Source organism: Mus pahari, chromosome 18 (genome assembly GCF_900095145.1).
Source record: "Mus pahari chromosome 18, PAHARI_EIJ_v1.1, whole genome shotgun sequence".
NCBI lineage: Eukaryota > Metazoa > Chordata > Mammalia > Rodentia > Muridae > Mus > Mus pahari.
Window position 1 is genome coordinate 57,902,991 of NC_034607.1, and position 10,466 is coordinate 57,913,456.

Consider the following 10,466-nt stretch of genomic DNA (forward strand, 5'->3'; position numbering starts at 1 on the left):
AGGTTTTTCGAGACAGGGATTCTCGGTGTAGCCCTGGCTGTCCTGGAACTCACTTTGTAGACCAGGCTGGCCTCGAACTCAGAAATGCGCCTGCCTCTGCCTCCCGAGTGCTGGGATTAAAGGCATCCGCCACCATGCCTGGCATTAAAATTGGTTTATTTATGTTGTTTGCATCTAACTTTTTGAATTATTTATATATTTTATATGTTAACCCTATTTTGGATGTAGGTTTGGTGAAGATCTTTTCCAAGTATGTAGGGTGATATTTTGTCCTATTTATTAACAGTGCTCTTTGCCTTACAGAAGTTTTGCAGTTTCATGAGGTCCCATTTATTAATTGATGATCTTAGCACCTGAGCTATGGGTGACTCAAGAGTTCACAGAAGTTCTCCACTTTCTGTTGTATTAGATTTAGTGTATCTGGTTTTACATTAAGGTCATTGATCCAATTTATTGAAGATGCTCTCTCTTTTATATTGTACTGTCTTAGTCGGGGTTTGTATTCCAGCACAAAATATTGTGAACAAGAAGCAAGTTGGAAAGGAAAGTGTTTATTCATTTTACACTTCCACATTGCTGTTCATCACAAAAGAAAACCAGGTCAGAAACTCACACAGGGAAGGAACTTGGAAGCAAAAACTGATTCAGAGACCATGGGGAGATGCCGCTTAATGGCTTGCTCAGCTTGCTTTCTTATAGAACCCAGGACTACCAACCCAGGCATGGCACCATCCACAATGGTCTGGGTCTTCCCATCCTTGATCTCTAAATGAGAAAATGCTTTACCCCTGGATCTCATGGGCCATTTCCTCAATGGAAGCTCCTTTCTCTGTGATAACTCCAGTTTGTGTCAAGTTGGCACACTAAATCAGTCAGTACACCTTGTCAACTTGACACACAAACATATAAATATTAAGCCTCAACTTTTACTTTTTTATTAATCCCCAACTTTTAAATAACTTTAAAAGTTCCAGAATCTTTACAAATTCTTACATATTAAAATTTCAATCCCTTTAAAATATCCAATCTCTTCTTAAATTCAAATTCTTTTTACAATTCAAATTCTCCTAACAGTGAGTTACACTAAAATACTTTCTTATTTCAAAATGGAAAAATATCAGGGCACAGTCATAATCAAAAACAAAACCAAACTCTAACTGTTCCAATGTCTGGGATTCACTCACGATCTTCTGGGCTCCTCCAATGAACCTGGGTCACTTCTCCAGCTCTGCACTTTGTTGCACACAGCTTCTCTTCTAGGCTTCATCTTCCTGTACTCCACTCCTGCTGTTCTTGGTGGTCATCTCATGGTACTAGCATCTCCAAAACACTGTTGTCTTCTTCTGCAACTGGACTACACTTTCTCAAAAATCCTCTCACAGGCTCTTTTCATGGTGCTAATCCTCAATTTCTTTTCATGACACCTTCAGTCCTGGGTCATCAGCTGCCACTGAGGCTATACCTTTACTAATTGCCTCTCCTTACCTCTCACAGTGCCAAGCATTAGCTGCTACCCCTTTGTGTTTCAAAACCAGTGCCACCTAGGTGACTCTTATACATTACCATGTCTGGCTGTCCACACAAGGTACAACCTTGGCTGCCTCTGGAACACATCTTCTCTGTACTATCAGGAACCACTTCCCAGAAGATTTCAACTTAGTTATGCTGGTCTTTTCTTAATCAATGCTAATTTCTTAGCTCTAGCTTACCAGCATCAATCATCCCAGTAATGCAAAGTTTTCACTTTAGTAGTTTTGGTATCTTGTTAATCATAGCTCATTCTTTAGCCCCAGTTAACCAAAACCACAGAATCTTCATAATCAAAATAGCAATGGCCCTGATAAGAGTCTTTAATTTTCCCTCTAAAAAATTCACAAGCCAGGTCTCTATCATTTACACTGTTGTCAACATTATCTTCTAAGCTCCTACAGAACACCCCACAGAGATCTTAAAATCCCAATGGTTCTATGGTTTTGACTTCTTTATCAAAAACCAAGTGTCTGTATGTGTGTGACTTTATTTCCAGGTCTTTGATTCAATTCCACTGATCATCATGTCTGTTTCTACACCAATTGAATGAAGTTTTTGTTACTATTGCTCTTTAGTACAGTTTGAAGTCATGGATGTTAATACCTCCATAAGTTCCTTTCTTGTACAAGATTTATCTCAGCCATGCTTGATTTTTTGTTTTTCCATATAAAGTTGAGAGTTGTTCTTTCAAAATCTTTTAAAAATAGTGTTGAAATTTTGATGGAAGCTACATTGAATCTGCAGATTGTATTTCAGGCCAAAAAAATCAGAAAAAAAAACTGAGATTCTACCTTAGACCCATCAGAATGGCTAAGCTCAAAACACTCAAGAATCAGAATATGCTGATTCTTGTGGAATGTGGAGAAAGGGGAACACTTCTTTATTGCTCGTGGGAGTGAAAACTTGCACATCTATGGAAATCAATTTGATAGATTCTTGGAAATTTGGATATAATTCTGCCTCCATACCCAGCTATGCTACTCCTTGACATGCACCCAAAAGATGTTTCACCATCCCACAAGAACACCAGCACAACTATGTTCAAACAAACAAACTAGAAACAAACTAGATTCCTTCAACTGAAGAATATATAAAGAAATAAGGTTAATTTGCACAATGGAATACTACTCAGCTATTAATAACAAGGATATTATTTTTTTCAGTTAAATGGATGAAACTAGAAAATATCATTCTGAGTGAGGTAACTCAGACCCAAAAGGACATGCATGGTACATTTTTACTTATAAATAGATATTAGCCATAAAGTACAGAAAATTTACTATAAGTGCAGACTTTTTTTTTTAAACATTTAATTGTTTATTTATTTATTTAAACTTTACTTTTTGTATTAGATGTTTTTTATTTATATTTCAAATACTATCCCCTTTCTTAGTTTCCCCTATGAAAATTCCCTATTCCATCCCTGCTTCCTCTGGTCCCCAGCCCACTCACTCCTACTTCCTGGCCCTGGCATTCCCCTATGCTGGGGCAGGCGTAGAACATTAATAGAACCAAAGGCCTCTCCTCCCATTGATGACCTACTAGGCCAACCTCTGCTAGAAATGCAGCCAGAGCCATGAGTCCCACCACGAGTTCTCATTGATTGGTGGTTTAATTTTAGGGAGCACTGGGAGTAATAGTTCATATTGTTGTTCCTCCTATGGAGCTGCAAACCCTTCAGCTTCTTGGGTATTTTCTATACTACCTTCATCGGGGACACTGTGCTCCATACAATGGATGGCTATGAGCATCCACTTCTGTATTTGCCAGGAACTGGCATGGCCTCTCAGGAGACACCTATATCAGGGTCCTGTCAGCAAAATCTTGTTGGCATATTCAATAGTGTCTGGGTTTGGTGACTGTATATGGGATGAGGCAGTCTTTCAATGGTCATTCCTTCAGTCTATGCTCTGAAATTTGTCTCTGTAACTCCTTCCATGGGTATTTTGTTCCCCCATCTAAGAAGGATTGAAGTATTCACACTTTAGTCTTCCTTCTTCTTGAGTATCATATTATTTGCAAAATATATCTTGGGAAATCTGAGTTTCTGGGCTAATATACACTTAACAGTGAGTGCATATTATGTGTGTTCTTTTGTGATGGGGTTTCCTCACTTAGGAGGACATCCTCCAGATCTATCCATTTGTCTAAGAATTTCATAAAATCATTGCTTTTAATAGCTGCATAGTACACCATTGTGTAACTCTACCACATTTTCTGTATCCATTCCTCTGTTGAGAGACATCATATTTTCTTCCAGCTTATGGTTATTATAAATTAGGCTGCTATGAACATAGTGGAGCATGTGTCCTTATTACAAGCTGGAACATTTTCTGGGTATATGCCCAGGAGTGGTATTGCTGGATCTTCTGGTAGAANTATGTTCAGTTTTCTGAGGAACCGCCAAACTGATTTCCAGAGTGGGTGTACCAGCTTGCAATCAAACTAGCAATGGAGAAGTGTTCCTCTTTCTCCTCGTCTTCCCCAGCAGCTTCTATCACCTGAGTTTTTGATCTTAGCCATTCTGACTGGTGTGAGGTAGAATCTCAGGGTTGTTTTGACTTGCATTTTCCTGATGATTAAGGATGTTGAATTTTCTTTTTTTTTTTTTTTTTTTTTTTTTTTTGTTTTTGGAGACAGGATTTCTCTGTATAGCTCTGGCTGTCCTGGAACTCACTTTGTAGACCAGGCTGGCCTCGAACTCAGTAATCGCCCTGCCTCTGCCGCACGAATGCTGGGATTAAAGGTATGCACCACCACGCCTAGCTTGAATTTTTTTTTTTTAGGTGCTTCTCATCCATTCAGTATTGATCAGTTGAGAATTCTTTGTTTAGCACTGTACCCCATTTTTAATAGGGTTATTTGGTTTTCTGGAGTCTAACTTCTTGAGTTATTTGTATATATTGGATATTAGCCATCTATTGGATTTAGGATTAGTAAAGATCTTTTCCCAATCTGTCGGTTGCCTTTTTGTCTTATTGACATTGTCCTTTGCCTTACAGAAGCTTTGCAATTTTGTGAGGTTCCATTTGTCGATTCTTGATCTTACAGCACAAGCCACTGTTGTACTGTTCAGGAATTTTTCCCATGTGCTCATATCTTCAAGACTCTTCCCCATTTTCTTCTGAACAAGCTTCAGTGTCTCTGGTTTTATGTGGAGTTCCTTGATCCACTTAGACTTGAGCTTTGTACAAGGAGATAAGAATGGATCAATTTGCATAGTCTACATGTTAACTGCCAGTTGACCCAGCACCACTTGTTGAAAATGCTGACTTTTTTCCACTGGATAGTTTTAGCTCCTTTGTCAAAGTTCAAGTGACCATAGGTGTGTGGGTGCATTTCTGGGTCTTCAATTCTATGCCATTGATATACATGTCTATTGTTGTACCAGTACCATGCAGTTTTTATCACAATTGCTCTTTAGTACAGCTTGAGGTCAGGCATGGTGATTCCACCAGAGGTTCTTTTATTGTTGAGAATAGTTTTTGCTATCCTAGGTTTCTTATTATTCCAGATCAATTTGCACATTGCCTTTTTTAACTCTGTGAAGAATTAAGTTAGAATTTTGAAGGGAATTACATTGAATCTGTAGATTGCTTTCGGTAAGATAGCCATTTTTACTATATTAATCCTGCCAATCCATGATCATGGGAGATCTTTCCATCTTCTGAGATCTTCAATTTCTTTCTTCAAAGACTTGAAGTTTTTATCATACAGATCTTTGACGTTCTTATTTAGAGTCACACCAAGGTATTTTATATTATTTGTGACTATTGTGAAGAGTATTGTTTCCCTAATATCTTTCTCAGCCTGTTTATCCTTTGTGTAGAAAAAGGCCACTGATTTTTTGAGTTAATTTTATATCCAGCTACTTTACTAAAGTTGTTTAAAAGATTTAGGAGTTATCTGGTGGAATTTTGGCATCACTTATGTATACTATCATATCATCTGAAGACAGTGATATTTTGACTTCTTCCTTTCCAATTTTTATCCCTTTGACTTCCTTTTGTTGTCTAATTGTTCTGACTAGGACTTCACATGCTATATTGAATAGGTAGGGAGGGAGTGGTCAGCCTTGTCTAGTCCCTGACTTTAGTGGGATTGCTTCAAGTTTCTCTCCATTTAGTTTGATGTTGGCTACTGGTTTGCTGTATATGTTTTTATTATGTTTAGGTATTGGCCTTGAATTCCTGATCTTCCCAAGTCTTTTATCATAAATAGGTATTGGATTTTGTCAAATGTTTTCTCAGCATCTAATGAGATGATCATATTTTTTTTTTGAGTTTGTTTATACAGTGGATAACATGATTCCTGTATATTGAACCATCCCTTTATCCTTGGGATGAAGCCTACTTGATTGTGATGGATGATGGTTTAGATGTATTCTTGGATTTGGTTTGAGAATTTTATTGAGTATTTTTGCATCGATATTCATAAGGGAAATTGGTCTGAAATTCTCTTTCTTTGTTGGGTCTTTGCGTGGTTTAGGTGTTAGAGTAATTGTGGATTCAAAGAATGAATTGTGTATTTTCTGTTTCTATTTTGTGGAATAGTTTGAGCAGTATTGGAATTAGTTCTGCGTGAAGGTCTGGTAGAACTCTGCACTAAACCCATTTGGTCCTGGCTTTTCTTTTTGAGAGACTATTAATGACTCTATTTCTTTAGGGATATGGGACTGTTTAGATCATTTATCTGATCCTGATTTGATTTGGGTACCTGGTATCTGTCTAGAAAATTGTCCATTTCATCCACGTTTTCCAGTTTTGTTGAGTATAGGCTTTTGAAGTAGGATCCTATGAACTAATGATTTTTTGGATTTCCTCAGATTCTGTTGTTATGTCTCTCTTTTCATTTCTGATTTTGTTAAGTTTGTCCCTGTGCCCTCTAGTTAGCCAGTCTAAGGGTTTATCTATCTTGTTGATTTTTCTCAGGGAACCAACTCCTGGTTAGGCTGATTCTTTGTGTAGTTCTTTTTGTTTCCACCTTGTTGATTTCAGCCCTGAGTTTGATTATTTTATGCTGTCTACTCCCCTTGGGTAAATTTGCTTCATTAGTTCTAGAGCTTTTAGGTGTGTTGTCAGGCTGCCATTGTATGCTCTCTCCAGTTTCATTTTGGAGGCACTGAAAGCTATGAGTTTTCCTCTTAGGAATACTTTCATTATGTCCCATAAGTTTGGGTATGTTGTGGCTTCATTTTCATTTAACTCTTAAAAAAGTCTTTACCTGGTTCTCCTGCAATTTTGTAAAGGATTTTGTGTTTCTTCTTTAAGGGCTCCTACCTGTTTATCTCTGTTCTCCTTTACTTCTATAATGGAGTTATCAATGTTCTTCTTAAAATTCTTTACCAGCATCATGGGGTATGATTTTAAATCTGAATCTGGCTTTTCTGGTGTGTTGGGGTATCTAGGACACGCTGCGGTGGGAATACTGGGTTCTGAGGATGTCAAGTTGTCTTGGTTTCTGTTGGTCTTAGATGTTCTTGCTGTCTGTGGCTGGAGCTTGTTCCTCCTGTGAGTCTGTAAGCCTGTATCAGCACTCCTAGGATACCATCTCTCTCCTGGAAAAAACAGTGCACAGAGGGCTACCTGACCTCCTGGCTGCAGACATAGGCCAGTAGGACCCTATCTCAGCTGCTCTGCTGCTTCTATGACCTGTTCTTTCCTGAGTGGACCCACCTTAGAGAGTCGCTGGAGAGAGAATGGCGATCTCCCCTGAGTCCCAGGGTCAGAGCACTCCCTGGAGGCAAGATCTCCTATGGCAGGGAAGGTACACAGAGGACTGAGTACAGCTCCACCTCCTGGCTGCAGATGTAGGCCTGTAGGACCCTGTTCCAGCTGCTCTGCTGCTTCTGCAGCCTGTGAACTCCTGAGGGGACTCGCCTTAGCCAGAATTATTTTTTAAATCTTATTTTTTTAGTACTTTTATTTTTCTACAGTCCAGTCGTTGACTCACAACTGGTCAACCCTCCCACAGTTCCTCATCCTACCACTCACACCTAAAAAGAATGTTCTCCCTCTGTTTTAGGCCTTCCCACTCCCTGGTGCCTCAAGTCTCTTTCAAGGTTTAGGCCCATCTTCTCCCATTGAGACCAGACCAGGCAGCCCTCTGCTAATATATATGTTTGGCACCTCAGACCAGCTCATGTATGCTGCCAGGTTGGTGGATCAATATCTGAGAGATCTCAGGTTTCTGGCAGTGACAGCAGAATTTAACTACCATTCTTTTCTAACTTTCTCAGCCAGAACTGGGAAATATAACCCTGCATTCAGCATGGTGCTACAATAAAACCACTTCTTCCAGCAACTTGTCTTATAATTAATAAAATCTACAATTGGCTTGCAAAGTAAAATTGCATGGTACCTGTGGTGTTCACACCTACATTTCTACATCGAAACTAAATGTTTTACCATGAAAATTATTATTTCAAAACAGCTTGACAAATAATATGAATATTAGGTCTGGTGTCACTGACATCTTACACTTGAAACAAATTTATGGAATAAGATGTTTCACTTAGTGCTTACGATCTTGCTTTTAGATGCTTTTAATCACATTAAAAATGTTCAAATAAAAACCAGAAATCAGTGAGAAAAGCATGCTTATTCCTACTTAGCAACTACATCCAGAATCCTTTTCAATTCAAAACATTTGCACATTTGTATACCATTTGCTTGATTAATAAGTTCTCATTCTCCATAGGGAAAAAAGTCTTAAATGTTCATGTTACCTAAGAAAACTCAGCTGCCCTCTGAAAGTTGTAGGCTGGTAGAAATGCCATTTTTGCTCTGTCAGAAATTACTCCAAAGGAGCCCCAGAAATGTAGACATGAAAATAATGCTTCATTGTACTCTAATCTTTGTAAGTTATCAGAAATGGAAGTTGGATTTTCTGACAAGTCACTCAAAATACATATCGTCTATCACACAAATTTTTCCCCAAAATGCTTGCCTTTTGGATTATAGGCTTTATTTCTATATAATATCTGTACTTTTGACTGTTTCATCTGTCAGTCAGTATAACACTTTATCTGAAACATCACAATAGATGAAGTTCAAATACAACTTACCATACCTTGATAGGAAGCAAGTAGTAATTCTGGTCAGACAGAAAAATCACAACGTCCGAATATAGTATGGAGACCATTCCGTGTCTCCACTGCCAGAAAAGGACAGTGTATAGAATAGAAAGCAAATGCAATTAAGGAGCGATTCTATGTGACTAGTCATTGGCTAGGTATATTTGGGTCAGAAGAGAACTATTCTTCTGAACATCATTAGTGATTATTATGTCATTTTAAGTAATATTCTTATATTCTTTTTTTTTTTTTTTTTTTTTTTTTTTTTTTTTTTTTTTTTTTTTTTTTTTTTTTTTGTTTTTCGAGACAGGGTTTCTCTGTGTAGCCCTGGCTGTCCTGGAACTCACTCTGTAGACCAGGCTGGCCTCGAACTCAGAAATCCACCTGCCTCTGCCTCCCAAGGGCTGGGATTAAAGGCGTGTGCCACCACGCCTGGCCTTAAGTAATATTGTTTAACAATAATAATCTAAGTAAAGTTCCTCAGTGCAGCAAACCATCAAAATTATTCTGAAGTTTTATCTCAAAACATTTTTGACTATCACAACTGGAAGGTTTTCTAGATATTTATGGATACAGGCCTTGGACACTATAAATCAAAAAAATTAATATAATTTTATATCAAAATATTGTTAACCTTATAGATGGTAGATGAAGCTTTTTTTTTTTTACCAAGCATGCATGTACCATGATTCCTTTCAAAAATTATATGTAAAGAATTCAAAGAGTCTACAATATGTGAATTTCACAATTGATAATCAAATCAAATTGATAATCAAATTAACCATTTATTAATCAGTATACCTTTTATGCATGTTATTAATTTCTTGATAACATACTGGAAAGAAATATAACCTTAGCAGGTAAAAGAACCTTCTGCACAGAACAGAGAACTTACTTCATTTTTTTTCTATTAGCAATACACATCTGCTTGCCATATATGCACCTGTAAACACACACACACTAATCATACAAATGCACACACACAAATAAAACATTCTCAAGTCTTTTAAAAGTAAAACTACACATATAAATATATTTATATATGTTCATGCAGATAAATGTATATACATATGTTTACATATTTATAGTATATAAGGGAAATTATGGCAATAAGTTTTTTAAATAGAATTTTCTATGAATTGGAGTAATGCAATGACTGGGGACTTGGGTTTAACTGAAAGGTATTTCTTACTTATTGAGTACATATTTATTTTGTCATTACTCTGTGGAAGGTATCAGCTAAGTGATAAAGTTATAGCCACGGTACAGTTATGGCAAGAATATCTACTATTGGACTTGACTTCTAAATGGATGCTGGAAAGGAGCTAGGGATATATGTATAAAAGAATTCCTAAGGCTAGAAATATTGAGGTTCCTCTGAAGATAAGTGTACAGAAGGAAAGTTCAGATTCTTATGACCATGGGAAGATATGTTTTTACTGTAGGTAAATGGGAAGTCACTGAAGATTTCAAGCCACGATGTGTCCACTCAGGAGGAGTCTAAAGGCCTGAGCTGGCAGGAGAGCCATCTTTGCTCCGGTTCACTTAGGCTCCAGTCTGCACTAGCAAGAGTGTGGACCACAGAAGCTACACAGCTTCCAGACAGACAGAAGCAACCTAACTTCTGGGACAGACCCTGTTTCGGGCTCCAGAAATTTGGGCACCTTCCTCACCAGAGGAAAGGTGGCCACCTGTGAGGTCTCTGTCTGCCAGAGCAGGTGAAAGAGTCATATTGTGTCCAGGGTCCCTCAGTGGCTAGTCTGTGCAGGTTAGTGAATAAACTGCAGAGGCAACACATCTTCTGTGACTGGCCCTGTTTTGGGCCTACATCTTCAGCAAGGAGGCAGATCTGAACACCAGG